This window comes from Bos taurus, chromosome 22, assembly GCF_002263795.3.
Source record: "Bos taurus isolate L1 Dominette 01449 registration number 42190680 breed Hereford chromosome 22, ARS-UCD2.0, whole genome shotgun sequence".
Taxonomy (NCBI): domain Eukaryota; kingdom Metazoa; phylum Chordata; class Mammalia; order Artiodactyla; family Bovidae; genus Bos; species Bos taurus.
The window spans coordinates 40,014,733-40,035,671 of NC_037349.1; the positions used below are offsets into that span (position 1 = coordinate 40,014,733).

The 20,939-nt window shown below is 42.9% G+C and overlaps 1 long non-coding RNA gene across 1 annotated transcript in view; it reads left to right on the top strand.

The window, feature by feature from the left end:
* LOC112443454 (uncharacterized) overlaps window positions 1–9,004 on the top strand; it is an 88,230-nt gene extending 79,226 nt beyond the window's left edge. The window contains exons 2-3 of the long non-coding RNA XR_003031826.2: window positions 1,663–1,837; window positions 8,644–9,004. This is a non-coding gene — a long non-coding RNA (uncharacterized lncRNA). The remainder of the gene's footprint in view (window positions 1–1,662; window positions 1,838–8,643) is intronic.
* Window positions 9,005–20,939: the final 11,935 nt, after the last annotated feature.

Genomic DNA, 20,939 nt, shown 5'->3' on the forward strand with positions numbered 1-20,939 from the left:
CAAAACACTACAGAGAGAAAGTGAAAGGCAAAAAGCAAACAAGCTGGTGGGTAAATGTTAACCCTTTTTAACATTAAAGCTGTAACATAAAGCTGTGAATTGGTTCTGTCTGAGACTGCCTGTTTTGTTTCTGAACGGCTGAACATGTGCAGTAAAATTAAAACCTTAAGTCTATTATATAGCTTCCTATCTTTCCCTTTCCTTGTATCTATTTTTCTTCTTTTTAAAAAAGGAGCAACTCTTGGAAAAGGCACCACTCAAGAACTCAGGAAGGCATTGGAGGGAATCCTTACCTAGTAGACTTTTTCTATATTGAGATAGGCTCAAATTTAAACCCTGAAATTGTGATTGTGCAGTTGCTCTCTCCAGTTACTTGTAGGCTGATTTTCCCTGAGATACGCAGTAAGAAATGTTGAAATAATGAATAGATGATGCCTGGGAGTCAGCCTTTTGGACCTTGTGCTAATGCCAACTCTGCCTCCAACTGGACATATGATGTTGGAATCATGACGGTAGCTCTGAGCTTCATTTTCTTCATTTGTAAAGCACATGCTTCATTGGGTTTCTGTAATGACTACAGCATTCATTCATTCATTTTGCAAGTACTTATTGAGCATCTACTGTGTGCCAGCCCTGATCTCTACATTGGACTTGACAGTGTGTGTGCACACTCAATCACACAGTCATGTCCAACTCTTTGTGACACCATGGTCTGTAGCCTGCCAGGCTCTGCTATCCATGGGATTTCCCAGGCAAGAATACTGGAGTGGGTTGCCATTTCCTCCTCCAGGGGATCTTCCTGACCCAGGGATTGAATCCTAGTCTCCTGTGTCTCCTGTATTGCAGGCAGATTCTTTACCACTTGAGCTGGATAACCTAAATAAAGTCCCTGCTCTCAATGGAGCTTATAGTCAAGTGGAGAAGACAATCAACACAAAAAGAAATGTCTGTTTTTTTAGGCTAAATAGCTATCAGCAGAATTAATTGCTCTCATGTATTTAATTTGACTAAGTCACTGTTCATAATGTATGCACTTGTCCATCCTCCCCTACCCCCAGCTAATGACAACACCTTATACCTATATCCCCACCAACCCTTAGCATTGTCCAACTTTGTGATTTTTCTGGGCTCATGGATTTAATTTGATTTTTCTGAATTTAGTAATAATTTTGAACATCTTTTTGTATCTTAGTAGTACTTTCTCTGGAGAAGGCAATGGTACCCCACTCCAGTACTCTTGCCTGGAAAATCCCATGGACGGAGGAGCCTGGTAGGCTGCCATCTATGGGGTCTCACAGAGTCAGACACGACTGAAGTGACGCAGCAGCAGCAGCAGCAGTACTTTCTCTTATGTAAATTGCCTATTCATATCCTTTACCCATTTTCCTATGGGAATTGACATTGTGTGCATGCTCAGTCATTCATTCGTGTCCAACTCTTTGCAACCCCATGAACTGTAGCCTGTCAGGCGCCTCTGTCCATGGGATTATCCCTTCAGGAACATTGGAGTGGGTGGCCATTTCCTCCTCCAGGGGATCTTCACAATGCAGGTATTGAGCCTAATAGGAGTTATTGAATTGAGAGAATTCCTTACGTATTGGAGACCTGAACTATCTAACACGGTAACTATAATAATTTTACATTTGAATTTATGTTTTGTAGGTGAAGTCCACGGGGACAGCGGGGTGCACACACAAGCAGAGGAGATAGGTGCAGTATACAGTCCTCAGTTTCTTGCGATGCATTTGCATATAATGTCAGACGATGCCACATGAACACAGAATTCTGATGGACCAGAGACGTGTGGGAGTTCAGTGAGACTCAAAGCCATTACAAGGTGAGTGGTTTACATCTATGACTAAGTAGAGGCTAAGGCCACATTTTTCATTCAAACAGAATTAACTTCTGACAGAGAAAGAAGGCTGTGGCATTCTAAGAGACCTAAGTGACCAAGGAACCCTAACATATCCTTTCTTATTCTTGTTACTTCTCTGTATCAGCCAACCACTTATACTGAAAATTACAGAAAAAGAAAGGGAAAGATGAGCAATCCATAGTTGTTTTTCTTAGCAGTCCTTCCTTAGTCATCCGTAAGTCATGGTAGAGAGTATTGGTATTAATAGAATATGTGAACATCAAGAAGTAAAATATAAAACAGTTGAGTTAGTTTTGTGCAGCTCTTCCATTGTTCATATAAGAATAAAATACATATGCATGAATGAGCTACAAAATATAAATTGTATAATTTCAATGATTTTTGCACAAATGCGCTTATATTTGCACTTAAAACTACACTGTACAATATAAAGGTAAATGGTACAATTCATGTTAATAATTTAAATTTTAAATTTCTTTATATAAAGTAGCACTAAAAAGCAACTAAAGACACTATGACAAAGCAAAAGAGAAGCCAAAGAAGGAAGAAAGAGTTTTATATTTTAATATTGTTGGGAGGGAGGAAAACTTTTCCTCTTCCCTGTTAGCTTCAGTGCTTGGAGGCCTGCAAATTAAACTGACAAAAGACAGGTTAACCTAGCAAGAGGAAAGACAGATCTTTATTCACATACATATACAACAGTGCACAGAAAACTATGATGAAGAAATGGCTAGAATTTGGGATGTATATACCATCTTTACAAGGAAAAGGGTTAGGATTTCAAGGGACAGTAAATGGTAGGCACGGAGAAATATGTGGAGGGGGGGAAATTAATAGAAGGTAAGCTTTGTTTTTGTAAAGCCTACTTATACAGTTTTTTACCCCAGTGCCATCTTTCTCACCTGGTGACAGGAGGTGAGAAGACCAAAGAAGAACAAAGAGTTCTGGTTGCTCGTACCCAGTTCTACAGGATTACGTTATCATATACTGCTGTTGCTGACCAACAATGCCCCTTGAGAGGAATTTAGGATGAAAAACAGGATGAGGTGCTCTGTGTTTTGGAAGACCAGCCCCTTACAAAGTTAGATGTGTATCTCAGGAAGTATTTTAATGAACCCAGATTTGTGCATCTTGCCGTATGTACAAAAGCACTAAAATTACTAACTTGAGAAGTCTGTTTTTTGTAACTGGCCATAATCTTTTATAGAGAAAAATGCTTGACTGCATGTTTTCACTAGCCCAGAATCATAGGTAAGCTGGTTGCTCCCCTGCCTCTTTGGAGCAGAGCGACTGGGGGACTGTTTCCCAGGTGATAGCTGTCAGTAGGGCCCGTGCAGAAAAGTTAAACTCACAGCTCTGACGATGTGCATTTTTCCTTAAAGTCGACAGGAGTCACTGTTTGCCCCGATATAGGACATGTCCCTTGGAGGGGGGTTTTTGGCAGTTGAGTTCTTTTGCAAGCCTCTGTTTTAGACAGAAAATGAGAGCACAAACAAAACCTCTTCCTGAATCTGTTGATTCTCAGATGTTTTCAGCTCAAAGTTATATTTATGCTACAGTGGTATATTCTGAGTCTTTTCAAATAACTTGCATTTTCCCCCTGCTTTTTGGAAAGGGAAGGGATTTCACATTTCATTTTGCCCAGAACCCTGCAGCCTATGTAGCTGGCTATGGAAGTGGGGCTGGGGGAGACTAGTCCAGAATTCTACCCAGTAAGCCTGTCTCTGCCTGATGCCCAAGAGGCATCTTAATGGAATCCTAGTCTCTACAGATCTAAACCGGTAAAGTGACTGGAATTTCCCTGGCTGGCTGGCTGGATTTCTTTTGCTTTTTGCCTGTGTGTAAGAGCAAGGACCGTAACTTCTAAAAGGAGCCAATTTTTCCACTGGGCTATATAGATTGTACAACTCTAGGAGTATATACATGGACTCAACATAGATGGTGCCCTCTAACGGTTGTGGCGTGGGGTCCCTGCCTACTTACGGCTATAGTAAGGCTACAAAACAGGAGTGGTTGGAAATTTGGTGAGAGAAATCAACTTTGGACATTTTGCCTTCAGTTCTGTCTCTCCTTCATTGACCAGCTCCAACATGACATCCTTCAGTTCCACCAGATTCCCAGTTCCATTTCAGCTTGTCACTGGCAAAGGTCTTGAACGATTTCCAGGAAATTAAAATAGAATCTGGGAAATCAAATTAAGTCTAACCTTTTTTTCTTTCTTTTCCTTTGTGCTTAATCTAGTTTCACTTAACTCACAGGGTGCCTGCACCCAGCACTTCAGACCAGAGTTCCTAATGCAAAATGGCTGCGCCTGACACTTAAACTCGGTATGCTAGGTGCAGAAACGCTGTGCACAACACTTTAAGATGGCAGTGGCCGACCAGGCGCAGACGTGCCACACCTGGCATTTGGATCTGGAGCCATGAGCAGCAGCACAAGAACTCCGTTCTCCAAGAACCCTATAAAGCAGCCCTGCCAACGGCCGTTTGGAAAAAAACATGTACTCTTGAGCTCAAGCTTGCACTTCTCCATTTGATCATCAAAGAATAAAACTTTGCTTTGCTTCTGAATGGAACTTGGACTCGTTTTATTGGCTCGAATGACACCAGGCAGGAGGACCCTGGGACCTGACTCAAAAGGATCAACTTTTGGCAACCCAGATGGCTTTTTCATCTGTACCAATCCACATAGCTCTGGACTCATTGGAGCTCAGGGCTCCAGTCCGTGGATGGTATAGGCTTTGAAGGTTCGCCTGGGAATGACTGCCTCTGGTCTTTGAGTACACTCTGACAGGTTAGAACAGCAACAGTCTTTAGCCAAATTCAGAACAACTCTGCCCAGCAACCTGATACCCGGGTGTGGTTCTCATACAGCATAGCCCCCAGAGTCATCTGGACTGCACTCCCTTGAGTGCAGATCATACTGTGGCATCGTTGGGGATCAGAGATTGAAACTCAGGCATGTCTCCCTGCTGCCTCTGGCTGGCCTTCCAGTGATAGAAGATACCTAGGGATGATGGGACGTGTGGATGTGAGGGAGCCATGGCAGTCTTGCTTCTGCCTCACCAGTAGTGCTGTCCTCTGTTCAAGACACTAGTTGCCATGTCAGGGCTGTTGCCCACCTTGCAGACCTCCAGGAGCCAACAATAGCATTCTCCATGGTCACTTTCAGTTTGGTAAAGGAAAGTGGCCAGACCTGTGAGCTAGGAGATAAGACTGGGAAAATCCCAGCTAATTAGGACCCCCTGACAAAACAAAACAAGGACACTGACTTTGAGTTGGAAGAAAAGGCACCAGGGACGCTTGAATGCAGAATGTTCCCAAGGTAGGTTTGCCTATGACTTGACCTCAGGTTGGTTTCTCTGAAGTGAGCTGGGGAGCCCTGTGAGCTGGTTGCAAGACCAGGAACCCCATCATCCAGGAACACTGTGAGCTGCTGGCAAGAACAGGAAACACCCACCGTCTGACCTCTTCTCCCTGTCTGGGATGATCCTTTCTTTATCAACTAAAGTTCCCCAGGTACATCTCCCATTATCAACACAGAATACCAGCTGCCCCAGTGATCTGGTGAGTGTTGCATGGGAACTCCTTGTACTTTTAGCTCTCATCGCAGGGAAGTCCATGAACTCCTCCTTTTTGGCTAAAAGGAGGAAAGAGAAGACCACCACTTCTGACATGTGTGCCACCCACTAACAGACCAAGGTGATGGCTAAGCTGCTCTGGCCAAGAGGCAGTCCTGTCTCACCTCCTGTGGGACATTCTGCCTATCTCAAGCACATGCCATTATACATTCAAGAAAGACCCCAGTTACATCAGAGTTCATGACATTTGGATGCTTCCTATATTGGTCTTTCAAGGAATCCATTAACAGTTTGGTGCTGGTTCCAAATTTCCCAAACCTGAATTCTTATTTGGGCCAAATCTTAAGACATTTGCTTCCCCCGCCCTCAATCAGTAGTTGGAAACATTCAAAAATAGAAGATCTAAGGTATGGGAAACCAAATGTCTACAATACAAAAGGATAGCCCCTTGGGGTGTATCCTGCAGAACTGGAGTTTTTCCAGTATTACATCAACCCCAAAACATTTTATCTTCCTATGTTTTAACTGCTTGGCCCCAGTATGGGGCTTGGAGATGGGGAAAGTTGGTCCATCAATGGGTCTCTAATAAACACCGGTTTTCAGTTGGACCTGCCATGCCAAAGACAAAAAATGGGATGAAATTCCCTATGTTTGTCTTTTTTTAAGGCCTTAGAACAGTGGCCTTCTCAGACATCCCTGGTAACCCAGTGATTAGGACTCCACACTTCCAATGCAAGGAAGGGCTGTGAGTTCAATCCTTGCCTAGAGAACTAAAATCCCACATGCTGTGCAGCACACACACACACACACACACACACACAAATTCCAAAGGGATGTGGGCTCTCCTCCACTGCAATAATACCAGTGCTTGACCCTCCCCCTGAGAACCTTGATATCTTCATTAATCCTTCTTCTACTCTTCCCTCCCTACCCTCTTCCTTCCTGTGTCCCAACCTGGGCCCTAGGCCCCAGGGATTCCCTCCATACAAGTCTCCTCTGCCATAGCCAGTTAATCAACTACACAAAGCGGGACTGATTACTAACCAGGGTCCAACAACCCACCAGGGAAAGTACAAAGGACCTACCTCCTTTTGAGGCAGGTTCCCAGTGGAGAAGGAGGGCTTATCTAGGTACATATCCCACTTACCACTTCTGATCTGTATAACTGGAGAAGTACATACATGAATCAATAAAAAACAGTACCTTCTCCATCAAGAGGCTTTGCTGGGCACTGCCCCTATTAGGGCCTTATCAGACCATGGTAATCAGCCTGTAATACCGTTATTCTCCCTGTAAGGAAACCCAGTGGGGAATACTGGATGGTACTGAAAGCCACCGAGGGCACACATCCCATCTACACCCTCCAGGCTGCTCTGCTGTCCACAGGGGCCTGGTAGTCTGTGTTACATTTTAAAATGCCTTTGTGGGCTTCCTTGGTGGTCCAGTGATTAAGAATCTACCTGCCAATTCAGGGGACACGGATTCAATCGCTCGTCCGGTAAAATCTCACATGCTGTGGATCAACTAAGCCCATGTGCCACAACTACAGAACCTGTGCTCCAGAGCCTACGTACCACAGCTACTGAAGCCCAAATGCCTACAGCCTGTGCCACACAAGAGAAGCCATCGCAATGAGAAGCCCACAATTTGAGAAAGCCCTCTTGCAGCCATGAAGACCCAGCATAGCCTAAAATAAGTAAAAAAAAAAAAAAAAAACCTTAAAAAAAAAAAAAGACATCGTCTTCTGTATTCCATTAGCCCAGAGTGACAAGACATTCTGGCTTTTGAATGGCAGGAGTCAGACACACAGGAAAACAACAGTACTGCTGGAGAGTCCCTTCTGAAGTGCTCAAAAATTCCTGCACCATCTTTGGGGAAGCTTAAGCAAAAGACCTAAGAGATCAGTAGGTGGATGACATTCTGAACTCCTGTGTGGCAGGCCCATTACCCAAGCCCAAGAGAAGGAACAGCCGTTGCAATGGAACAACTCAGGCGTATCCTCCAGGTAGAAGAAACCATGAAAGCTCTCATGGAATACGGTCCTCAGGTGCTCTGGCACCCACCAGCCTGGCCCCACATGACTCCCAGCCTGAGACCTAAAAGCCTGACAAACCATCAGCCGGCAAGGCCCGTTCACTCCTGAATGGAATGGGCTCCACTTGTGATCCCATCACCCATTCTGTCCTGAAGCTGCTGGGGTTCACTCCATGGAGACATAGCACTTGAGTGAAGAGACAACCCCCGCCCTTGCCCCCCGAACCCCCACAACCAAGCACCAAACTCCAGAGAGAGAACCTTGGGCAACAACGGACACTCTTGACTAACTGCTTCTGGGAACCTCTCTCTAATCTGAAGCTTCTCTTCTGGAAAACAAGAGAGATGTGACCAGGAGATAAAGGGCCTGGCAATGAATATAGCATCAGAGTGCTCTGCAGACATGCTATAGATCTAGATACCAGAGTCTTTAGGAAAAATTTGACTGCAGGAAGCAGCTACAGGAGACCACTCCCCTTGAGAGCCCCTCAAGAATGAGGAGCAGGACGAAAGCCAGATGAGGGATTTGTCACTGGCAAAGCCCATTAACAATTTCCAGAGAATAAAAGTAGAATCTGGGTAATAAAATCTGACATTTTTTTCTCTTTCTTTTCCTTTGTGCTTAGTCTAGTTTCACTAGCTCATAGGGGGCCACATGCAGAGGCCTTGGCCAGCACTTAAGACCAGAGCTCCTGGCGCTTAATGGCTGTGCCGACCCCTCAGCTGAGGGCTGTGTGCAGAAGCCGCGGGACGCTCAATTCAAGATGGTGGCAGTGGGCTGTGTGCAGAGACGCTGCGGCCGGCACTGTGACTGGGACCCACAAGCAGCACAGTAGTGCCTGCCTGTGTCCTCCTCTACGCCCGAGCCACAAGAAGTTTGCCTGTCCCTGGGAACAAGAACTCTATAAAGCAGCCCTACCCAGGCCTTTCTGGACTGCGTGTGCTCTAGAGCCAGAGCTCACCCCTCTTCATTCTTTGATCTAAGACTGGAACTTACCTTTTCTTCTGAACTGAACCTGGGTCTCGTTCTATTGGCTCAAGCAACTCCACTAGGGAAGACCCTTGTTGAAACACACTGACGTTTTCTCCCTCTTGTAAATTCCTCTGTGTTGTATTTCTGTCCCTATAACTCTGATTTTTTTTTCTCTTTTAGTTATCACCAGGCCAAGGTGTGAAGCCTTGTACCAAGACCACAGAAGTGGAGCCCAGAACCAGTCACCTCTGAAGCTAACTGAGTCCCTTTGTAACTGTTGCCAAAAGCCCCTGATCATCCCTAATAAGCTTCCTGACTCCAAATTAGGCAAAGGTGCCCACTCCAGTGAACATGCTGTAGCCCCCTAACCAATCACCTAATGCCACGCTTCCGGGAGGAATTTTCTTTGTCTTGAGGCTATAAAAATTGGCTATTGACTCACGAAAACAGTCGACTCTCCCTGGTCTGTGAGGAGGTTGGCCCACTGTGCTCGCAGTGCCCACCTTATCTCTACTCTTAATAAACGCACTCCCTTCTGAAATGCTATGTGTCTGGAAATTCTTTTCGAACCTGTGTTTGGACTGCATCAACAAAAATATTTTTTTCTTTAAAAAATGGAGCACAGTGTACATAATATTTGGTTAGCTACTTTTATATTTTTATGTTATTTATTTTTTTTTGGTTAGCTATTTTTAAACTTAATATTTCATCAACAGTTTTCCAGTCCTTAAATATTTTTTCCTACACTAATATAATCGCTGCAAACTAGTCCATCGTTAATAATAGGTACTTTTTTTAAAAAAAGTATCAATCCTGGGACTTCCTTGCCAGTCCAGTTATTAATAAGATTCTGTGCTTCCACTACAGGAGGCAAGGGTTCAATCCCTGGCTGGGGAACTAAGATCCCGCATGCCAAGCAGTGCAGCCTAAAGTAAAGGTAATAGGGAATGATTTAAAAAGTATGACTCTTAACTACTCTCTGCTGAGTAGTTTTTCACTACAATAATGGCTTCCGTGAAATCCCCGTAGGCAACTTTATTCACACATCTGTGACTATTTTCTGAATGTCTCCCTGTTTAATCTTGTACACATACAGATCATTTCTCTTATTAGCCAAGTTTTGAACTTCTTGAGATCAGCATTCAGGTCAGTCCATCTCTGTTTTCCTCAGAGTGCTTTAAAATGAAGAGGCTTAAAAACGAAATAGTTTATTGGTATGCATTCTTCCTTAAACAGAATAAAAAGATAGCAAGATAGGAAAAGAGGTCAAGTTCACCAATTTACGGCTGACTTTAAAACTGGGTATACCTCAGTCTTCTGCCACGTGGGCTCTGTGGAGTCCCACCCCCATCCCACCCTTGTCTTCTCATTTTTGGAGCAAAAACAGCTGGCCGCATTTTAAATTGATTCACACAATTTATTTCACCAGCCTCTAGGTCTCAAACTGTTTCTGGATCTGCATCAGTGTCTCCGCTGGTAGTCAGTGGGGGCTGTACCTATGCATGGGGGAATGTAATCTACCCTTGAGTCATTATGTTCAAATGATTCCCCATGTTGAATTGTTTAGTGTGAAATAGGATTGTTTGCATTCCATTTACTCTTTACTGTGTTAATTAGGGTGACCTCCAGCTTGAATTCACCAACTGTTGGATTTTATTATATTTTTCCAGGAATTCCTCCTGTGATAAGGTTAACTTAAAATATTGCATTTCCTGGAAGATGACATAAAATTCATTCTCCTTTAGAAAAAGTAAGCCCAGGTCTTCACTGAAGAACTATGAACCAAATTCTAGGAACAATGGAGTTGTGTTCTTGCGGACTCTTTCCTCCAGTGCTGCATGTAAATATATGGCATAAAGCAGCCCTGCCTACAGTCTAGGGTTCTAGGGCCTGTCTCCAGGGGAAATCAGGACTTTATTTAATGAAACTTTACTTTTTAGTATTATTTCTCTTGAGTCCTGAAGTTAATGTGTGAATCTGCCTTTCTATATTCTTCCTATAAAGTGAAACCAAAACACAACAGTGGGTGAAATATTTGTGAACCATATTGCATGGCTTGATAAATGCACCTGATCTTTATATTTCTGCCTGTGGATTCAGCTTCATCTGGCCCCTCCTTAGGATTCAAGACAACTATAGGATGAAATTATAAGGCCTTGGGATGAAGTAATTATAAGGACTCTTCCCTGCCCCCTAGCGTCTCAACCCTCCCTAGTTTCTACGGGGTGAGATAGCTTCTACTTCTATTATTTGTGTATGCTGCAAGTCATGTGGGATCATAGTCCCCCCTTAGTGGGTGTAAGGGGATCGAATTTACAACCCCTGCATTGGAAAGCGTGGAGTCTTAATCACTGGACCATCAGGGAAGTCCCCTACTTTCTAATTGACGTCTGTAGCTACCATCGGGTCTTTGTTGTTGAATTTACTGTTTAATGCTTAACTTGATCTCCTAATCTTGGATATCCTCTGTCAACTTTACTCTCAATTTAACTTTAAATCTCTCTTTACTTGTCTGTAAGTGTGAGTTTCTCCCATCCTCTATCCCTCACCCATCACAGAGAATCATGATTTCGGTGGTAACCCTCACAAATTCTGAAGTCCTCTACACACACAAACACTGCCATGTCTTGTGTGATGTTTCCCTTCCTCCCTTTGTTTGGAATGCTCCTCCCCACGTCTCCTAATACTGTTTTTTCTTCATGTTTTTGGACTCAGCCTAAGTATCATTCCTTGGAGAGGCTTTTCTAGACCACCTAGTGTGATGATGTACATATATCCAACTGATCAGAAGAGACTCCAGTATTAACATATTGTTTTCTTGTACTGAGGCTAACCAGGGGAATCTAACTCTTTTTTTTTTTTTTCTGATTTCATTTTTTATTTTATTTTTACAATATTGTATTGGTTTTGCCTTACATTGACATGAATCTGCCATGGGTGTACATGTGTTCCCCATCCTGAACCCACCCCCCCCACCTCCCTCCCATCCCATCCCTCTGTATCATCCCAGTGCACCAGCCCCGAGCATCCTGTATCATGCATCAAAACTGGACTGGTGATTCGTTTCATATATGATAATATACATGTTTCAATGCCATTCTCCCAAATCATCCCACCCTCGTCCTCCCCCACAGAGTCCAAAAGACTGTTCTATACATCTGTGTCTCTTTTGCTGTCACACATACAGAGTTATCGTTACCACCTTCTTAAATTCCGTATATATGCGTTAGTATACTGTACTGGTGTTTTTTTCTTTCTGGCTTACTTCATTCTGTATCCAACTCTTAACTGACCCATTATTTGATCAGGCAATAATGACAAAATGTAAATAAATATTTGTGCATTTGCTCCTTCTGTGTATATTCCCTGATGGAATGCAGTTTCCATGAGAGCCAGAATTTTTCTGTCTTTGTCACTGTCAGGGAGGAAAAACTTTTACTCTACCCTCTTAAATTCAGTGGTTGAGGGCCTGTGAATTAAACTGACAGAGATTAGCACTAGAAAAGACAGATTTTTATTCATTTATAGATGTGGGAATTAACAGAAAAAATGTGACTCAACAAACAGCCAAAGATAGGGGCTTATATATTTACTGAATAATGGGAAAGGGAGGGGAGACAAAAGATTTAATGGGAAGAACAAATGAGTTTTCTTCAGGAAAGACGGATGGGCTTTTAGGAGAACAAAACGGGAGATAGAAAATTTGTGATTATGTTTGTTAATGCAGGTGCAAGTACTCACCTCCCACTTCTTTCTAGTTAGTAAAAGCCACCCCAAGAGAAGATTTGTGGCAATTCTGCTCTAAGTTCCCTTCTTCAGAGTGAAGCTGCCCCAAAGGGTATTTATGACAGCCTCATTTCCAGGAGTGTCTGCCTTTAATCAGGTAAGTGAAGCTCCAAAACAGGTTGCTTTCTGGGGACTTGCCTGGTGGACTGTCTAGTGGCTAAGACACCACCCTCAAGATCTGGGTCTTATCCCTGGTCAGGGAACTGGATCCTACATGCTGCAACCAAGAGTGCATCCCACAACTAAAGATCCCGCATGCCACAACTAAGACCGGGCACAGCTAAGTAAATAAAGGCTTCTTTCTGGATCTGTTCAATCTCAAACGTCTTTAGTTCAGTTGATCTTCACATCAGCTCTGAGGGTTTGAGTGGGTCTGCACATCACCTAGCACCCAATATTGATATTATGCCTTAGTTACCAATGGTACTCAGCAAATACTTGTTAAAACATGAATAAATGAAGCGATGAGTAGAGTGTTCACTCTTTGCTTATGTGACCAGTTCCCAACTCATTGTGATTGCTTGGTCAAGGCAAATGGCGTGCGTGTGTGTGTGAGAGAAAGGTCAGGAAAAATACATTCACAGCAACCTGGATTCCTTAATTTTATAGTTTAAAATATGTTTTTTTTGTTGTTGTTGTGGTTGTTGAGTTGATGAGTCCCATGACATGAAGCAGATGTACCTTTTAGGTAAGATTCTTGATATGGACCTTCTCTGCCATTTTCCTTTTTGTATTACAGGATGAAACAGTTTTCTGTACATGGTAGTTCACTAGAAGGAAATACTTTTTATTTCTCCCAACCCTAGAAATCACCTTGGGTGGGCAGCTGCTGATAGTAAAGGTTCTGAGAGTTCTCTAAGGGACTCTGAGGGTGAAATCCTTACTGGTGAGCAGTTGGGTATGTTCTCAGGAGCATTGTGGAATGGGCTGAGAGGAAAGCTTCCTTCCATGGCCCTGTCTCTTTTTGAAAGTTTAATAAATACGATGACAGCTACTGTCCTGTTATCTACTGGGATGAGATTTTTCAAGGGAATTCCCTGGTTGTCCAGTGGTTAGAACTCTGTGCTTTAACTACCAAAGGCATGAATTCAGCCTGTGGTCAGGAAACTTACGATACTGCAAACCGTACAGTGTGTCAAATGAGATGAACTGTTTTTTTCCTTTCATGGAAACTTCAAGCATACACAAAGTAGTATCCACATATCATGCACCCATATATACCATCACAGTTAACAGTGATTTTGTATTTGGAGAGTCTTGTGTCAGCTTCGCACCCCTCACCCTCTATTTCCCTTACATTCCTCAACCTCTCCCCTCATCACATGATTTTAAAGCAATATATATTATTTCATCTTTAATACCTCATATATTTAACAGACGAGCTTACATTTCAATAATTGTATTATTTTGGGTGGGTTTGTTGTTAGGTTTCTTATTGGTACATTACATATAAAATTTACCATTCTTACCATTTTTAGGTATATGATTCAGTAGTGTTAAATACGGAGAAGGCAATGGCACCCCACTCCAGTACTCGTGCCTGGAAAATCCCATGGACGGAGGAGCCTGGTAGGCTGCAGTCCATGGGGTCGCTGAGGGTCGGACACGACTGAGCAACTCCCTTTCACTTTTCACTTTCATGCATTGGAGAAGGAAATGGCAACCCACTCCAGTGTTCTTGCCTGGAGAATCCCAGGGACGGGGGAGCCTGGTAGGCCCCCGTCTACGGGGTCTCACAGAGTCGGTCACAACTGAAGCAACTTAGCAGCAGCAGCAGCAGTGTTAAATACACTCACAGTGCTGTGCAAGCATTACCACCATCCATCTCCAGAACTTCATCTTCTCCATATGAAACTCTGTACCCATTAAACAGTGACTCCTTATTCCCCCAACCTCTCAGCCTCTGGCAAACACCATTCTACTTTTTGTTTATATGAATTTGACTACTTTAGTACCTTACGTAAGTAGAGTCATACAATATTTGTCCTTTTGTGACTGGCTATTAGTGTAATGTTTTTAAGGTTCATCCTGGTGTAGCATATGCCAGAATGTCCTTCCTTTTTCAGGCTGAGTAATATTCCACTGTATGTGTATACCATATTCTATTTTTCCATTCTTCAGGCAGTGAGTACTTGGATTGTTTCTGTTCTTTAGCCATTGTGAGTAATGCTGCTGTGAACATGGCTGTGCCAGTATCTGCCCGAGCCCCTCTGCCGGGGTCCAGCCCCAGCTGATCCAGGGTATTCGAAGGAGAGACGGCATAGGCGACCTATTTATTTAAATATTTATCAAAGATATAAAGAGTAATAGAATAAGGATAGCTCAGTGAGGAAATTCAGTGGAGAAAAGAGGCTGAATAATTCAGCCAGAAGGTAAGAGAAAGAACTACATGGTGAGACCAAGTTTCGGTGAACAAGGCCTGCAGTTTATTTTCCAAAGTAGTTTTTATACCTTAAGTTATGCATAGAGGATAATGGGGGAAGGGGTAGAGTCATGCAGCAAGCCAGGCTTTCTTCCTGCAAACTTATCATATGCAAAAGCTTAGGTGATTTGCATCATCTTTTGGCCCGGAGGCCTGTTAACATTTTAAGACCCTTTCTTCAGAAAACTTATTTTTCTCTAAAGGTGATTGGTCAGGAGCCACCCTCCAAAAGCATTAGATAAAGTTGCATTCCTACAGAGCAAAGGTGTGGTGGGCTATAACAAGAAAAAGAATTAACTCAAGGGTCCAAGGTTACAAACATTAAAGCTACTATTTACACCAATTATATTAATCAATACACTGCCAGGGACACAGCAGATAAGGGATATGGAGACTTAGCAGCAAACATTGGCCCAACAAGTGAAAATCCTTCACCAATACAATTTCTAATCAATCTTTTAACTGCTCAAAGGAATCTGTGTTTAGACAGTTTAGAACATCTCCTGCCTCTCACAGTTGGGAGGCTCTGAACAATCACATGTGGCCGGAAAAACCTATTCAGGCAGGCTAGAGGATTTCCAAAGGAGTTTGTAGGTTAAACACTGTCACACCCAGGAATTATTAACTGGAGCTGTAAGTTAACTCTTTTTTCAGAGAGAGGTAGTGGGGGACAGCCCCCCATAAAGTCAGAGGTGTAGGTGAAAGCACAAAGCAGAAAGTAGGCAGACTGGTTTTGGGGGTAGATACTCGAGAATTTCCAAGGGGACTCCTGAGGCTGGATCCCGCCTTTGCGTATGCCGAGCCTCCTTCCTCATGACCTTTGTCATGGGTGGAGCTCCTCACACTGGCTCCCGGCAGTGATAGAATTCCAGTTAAGCTATTCCAGATCCTGAAAGATGATGCTGTGGAAAATGCTGCACTCAATATGCAATATGCACTCAATATGCAATATGCCGGCTCCCGGCACCCCTCCTTTCAGTTCCTTTGGGTATATGCTGAGAAGTGCAATTGCTGGATCATTTGATAATTCTGTGTTTAATTTTTTAAGGGAGCACACGTTCTTAAAAAAAACACTGCCACAGTTCTATTGGGCTTCTCCAGTGGCTCAGCGGTAAAGAATCCGCCTGCAATGCAGGAGACCTGGATTTGATCCCTGGGTCAGGAAATTCCTCTGAAGGAGGGCATGGCAACCCACTGCAGTAATCTTGCCTGGAGAGTCCTATGCACAGGAACCTGGTGGGCTCCTATAGTCCATAGGGTTGCGAAGAGTCGGACACGACTGAGTGACTAACACTTTGATCTTAGAGTGATGTCAGTGTTCAATAAGTGTTTGATGGTGGTGATGACACTGATGACAACCTCAGGGATGACTACTGGCTGTGGCCTGGGTAGGTCTCTGTACTGTTAGCCTTTGAATGGGCAGGCTTCCTGGAAGCTCTGAGGATAAGGGCAAGGATTCCTGCTGGGCTGATTTCACTTCAGGGAGAGAATGAATTCAGCAGTGTGGGCGTGGATTCTCAGCAAGGTTCCCAAATGCCAAAGGGTAATTTTGTACTGTAGGACCTGTGTCTGCCCAAGCATCTCTTCCTCTCTAGGCAGTTAGTCAGCTTCTTTAGATAAGAATCTCTAGTTTTTCAGCCTGGGGGCAAAATTCTGCAGTTGGAAAGGGCAGCAGGAGGGCAACACTGAGCTTTACTTGCTTGGGGACGGGAGGACTTGCAAGGCAGTGTGGGAGCTACAATTGCTCCATCAACCTAGTGCTGGTCTGTTTGCAGCAGGATTGGGAAGGGAAAAAGTGAGAGAGGGAGCCGATGGGAATAGTCCTTCCAAAAATACTTTCAGTCAAACTCTTTCTCATTCCCAGCCTCTGCTGACTCAGCCCATCCTGACTGGTTTCTTTAGGGCTCCCCTAAGTCATGTCTCCCTTCTGTGGAGTCTCCTCTGGGCAAACTCTGTAGCGACTCCCTTGCTCTTTCTTTGTCCATCAACAGCCTCCTACCCTCAACCCATCCATCAGAAATTTGTCCAGGTGCCTTATTCATTGATGGCCTCCTTTCTGTGCTTGTCTTGGTTATGGGTTCATTCTTTCACTATCATTTATTGGATTTTGACAGGGAGAGATGATAAATGCTGATGGTCAACCCTCTGTTCCTAGTGGATGCACTTCTACAGATGTCTAAAAATACCTTTCACTTGAATATTCCATTTCTAAGAAAACAATCTATTCTCTGGTGTCAGAAGTGAAGGGCAAGGCTGTACCGCTGGTAAAGAATTATCTAAATCAAGTATGAGCAGTGACAGTTGTCCAGGACATGTTTCTGTTATTAAACTCGCTTTGCTGCCTTTGTTTATGGCTTCAGCAAACCTGGACTCTAGTCCTGGCCCAGCTCGAGCCACTGAGAATATTTCAGTTTGCTCTCTGCCCACTGATCTCTGGCATCTTAAGACCAAGTTTTCTATCTGGGAACTGAACACAGCCAATAACCATTTTTAACCTTTTAAGTAAGTTGATTACAAATGCGCATGTTATTGGAACACAGTAACCAGTTTTGCTTCCTACCTTTATCACTCAGTTTTAGAACAGCTGGGAATCTGAAATAGACTCAAATCTTTCATAGTCAACTTAGAAACACTATTGAAGTCATACAACAGTTCCCCAGACTGTGGAACAGACTACAGAAAGCTAGAAACCCTGGCATCCAAAGTCACCTATTCCTCTATTTGGGAGGCAATATGAAATGTGAACAGAAACTCTGCCAGGACATAACATAGGCTGAAGGTCAGGGTTAACTGAAAATTATTGCTTTTGTAGAATCATTTTCTTAGCCTTCTCTTAGCTCTAGTTAAACATACTTTGGGTGTATCTCTTCCTGGCTTTGCGTGTTAATTTTGCATTTGTATTTAAGAGCAGAAAAAAGGGAGGGGGAAGCCTAATGAGGAATAAATAATGGAGAAGGGTTAAAAACTGTAAGTGTATTGGACCTTACAGGCTTATATAATCCACGGATCATTTCTGTAGTATACTGTTACGACTCCAAAGAACCATTGTGCTAACGTGGCAGCTGATGGTCTTACTCAGAGACTCTGCATACTAAATGTCCTTATGAAATTGGGAATGAAATATGAGAGCCAAGCATGGCCAATAACCATTTTTAAAAATAATGAAGTACTCTACCACCTCATTCTTCCACCAGCCCCCACCAAAGCCATGAAGAGCTGAGTCAATAGAATAAACTAATTGCTTGAAAATGTAACTTTAAAAAGAAGAACTCTGTGTGTGTAGTGGGAAAAAAAACCCAAAACCTGAATAGGGCTCATATTTTGAAGCAAAAAAACATATTTTAGCACTTGGGGAAAATGAATGAGCCAGTGCCACATTTCGTTTCAGCAGCTGCTGTTTAAGCCTTGGAAATTAAATCATAGACACCCTGGGCTTTAGAGAAGGGATGGAGGTGGGGTCCTGGCTTTGCCAAGGCACTTTGGGCCTAAAGTAGCAACACACTGCTTGGCCTTGCTGGAGAATAGACTGCCAATTGTGCCAAATTATATGATGCTTTTGAGATGTTCACAAATAGCCCATTACACTTTTCACAGCGTTCCTTCATTAAGCCCGCAGAATTGTTTCTTTATGTTTTCCTCATAATAGCTTCTGAAAGGTCAAGAATAGTTTACTTGACTTTCTGGTGCCCTTTGGGGAATAATGCCATTAACCATTTGTGGCCTCTGCTCTTCCAAGCTGACATTTGCTCCAGGGTCACTCATTGGTTGTCAAGACTGGGTCTTCTCCTTTTCCCAACATGGACAGACACACACACACACACACACACACACACACACACTCCCCCTCAGGTGGGGACAGGAACTGGAACTGGAAGAAGGATTCTGGAATCCCTGCCAGTTGAGATTATGTTGCCTTTCTGTTAGAGGTGATGTTGAGATCTGGTAGCATTTGGAAAGCAGTAGAGGGTGCTGGTGGACTCCCCAGGTGGCGCTAGGGGTAAAGAACCTGCCTGCCAATGCAGGAGAAGAAGTAAGAGACTTTGGTTCAATCCCTGGGTTGGGAAGATCCCCTGGAGAAGGAAATGGCAATTCCCTCCATTATTCTTGCCTGGAGAATCCCTTGGACACCTGGCGGGCTACAGACCATAGGGTCACACAGAGTCAGACACGGTTGAAGTGACTTAGTACACAGAGGGTGCTGGTATTGAGGATTAGATTGTGTGAGTTCAAATCCATACCTGCTTCTGAGCTGGATGACCTGAGGCAAGTCATCTTACCTCTCAAAGCTCAGTACAATGGAAACAATAGTATAAAATACCATGTCAGAAGGTGCTTTCCAGACATGGAGTAGGCATACTCTTTGTTTCTTCAAGACAAAAACAGCCAGCCTTGGAAGCCTGCTAAGGGTAGGCCTTGCTGGGCAACATCACATATACACACTCTTCCATTACCAAGCTGATAGCTCCCGAACTTCACCCAGATCCATAAGGAGGCAGTAACATTTGTCAAATGCTATCTGTGTGCCAAGGACTTACATCTGTTTCTCATTTAATTCTTTATATGTTACTGTAAAATAGGTATTATTATTGCTGTATTTAACATGATGAAACTGATACTCAGGGCTAATGGTAACGGCTACCATTTATTGATTGTTTACCATGTGCCAGATGGCTATGTTAGAAACTTACTTTTATCTGTTCTCTTCTCAGTGCTCAATTTAGTCATTTCCTTTCCTTTTTTTTTTTTTTTTTTTTGCTGTTATGAATAGTTCTCTTGTGGACCTTCTCAAACACATCTTCATGGGCACATAAAGAGGATTTTCTCTCAGGAATTCACACTCAGCAGTAGAAATGCTGGATTGGAGATAAATGAATGTTCAGCTTTACCAAATAATATGAAATTATTCTCCAAAGTGACTGTAATAACGTATACTCCCACCAGAATGTGTAAGCTTTCCTGTTGACTTGCATCCTCCCTTACTCTTGGTATTCTTGTGTTTTTTTTTTGTTTGTTTTTTTTTAAAGCAATTTCCTTCTCCAGGAGATCTTCCCCATCCAGGGATTGAAACTGGGTCTCCTGCATTGTAAGCAGGTTCTCTACCATTGGAGCCACCAGGGAAGCCCCTTTCTTAAGCTGTTAGGTATAAAATGGCATTTTGATCTTGATCTGTATTTTCTGATTGCTAATAAGGTTGATGGCCTCTTTTTGTATTCATTGGCCATAAATGTCTCCTTTTCTGTGAGATGTCTGTTCATGTCTCTTGCTTTTCTATTGATTTGTTTGCTTTCTCCTATTGGTTTGTGGGGAAGTATTTGATATATATATATGTATTTTACTCTAATCTGTTGGTGGTGATGATAGTTAATTTTATGTGTCAACTTGACTGGGCCAAAGGATTCACAGATAGCTGATAATATATTTCTGGGTGTGTCTGTGAGGATGTTTTTGTAAGAGATTGGCGTGTGAATGCATACACTGAGTATAAGATCACCCTCTTTGGGTGGGTGAACATCACATAATCCTTTGAGGGACTAGATAGAATGAAAATGTAAAGAGAAAATTTGCTCTCTGTTTGTGTTGGGTCATCCATCATTTCCTGTTCTAAGACATCTAGGTTCCTGGTACTCAGGCCCTCAGGAATAGACTGAATTACATCACCAGCCTTTCTGAGTCTCCAGCTTGCAGAAGGCAGATTGTGAGACTTCTGAGCTGCCATAATCATGTGAGCCAATTCCTGTCATAAATCTCCTCATATGTACACACATCTCCTTTTTGTTGGAGGACCCTGACTAATATGGTGTTGGTATCCTTTCAGATATTTTCTCCCTGCTTTTGACTTGTCTTTTCACTTTCTTTAGGGTATTCTTAGCATAAGTTCTTAGTTTTAATGGAATTGAGCTTATCAGTCTTTTCTTTAATGATTAGCACTCTTTATATCTAATTAAGAATTTCTCTCAATCTTTTCTGTTTCCCTCTGGAGTTTCAGTCTTTACTCTATCTGTAATTGACTTTTGAGTATGATTTGAGTTAGGGATCCAAAATCATATTTTTCTATTATGGATAACTGTTTTTTTTTTTCAGTTCAATGTATTGAATGATCTCGCCTCCTCCCCTGATCCCACATGGCTACCATATTACCTCTCATATATCAAATTTCTACGTGTATTTCTACACTTTGTATTGTGTTTCTTTGATCAGTTTGTCTATTCCTGAGCCAGTATACATGGTTACTATGACTTTATAAATCTCATTATCTTGCATAACAATC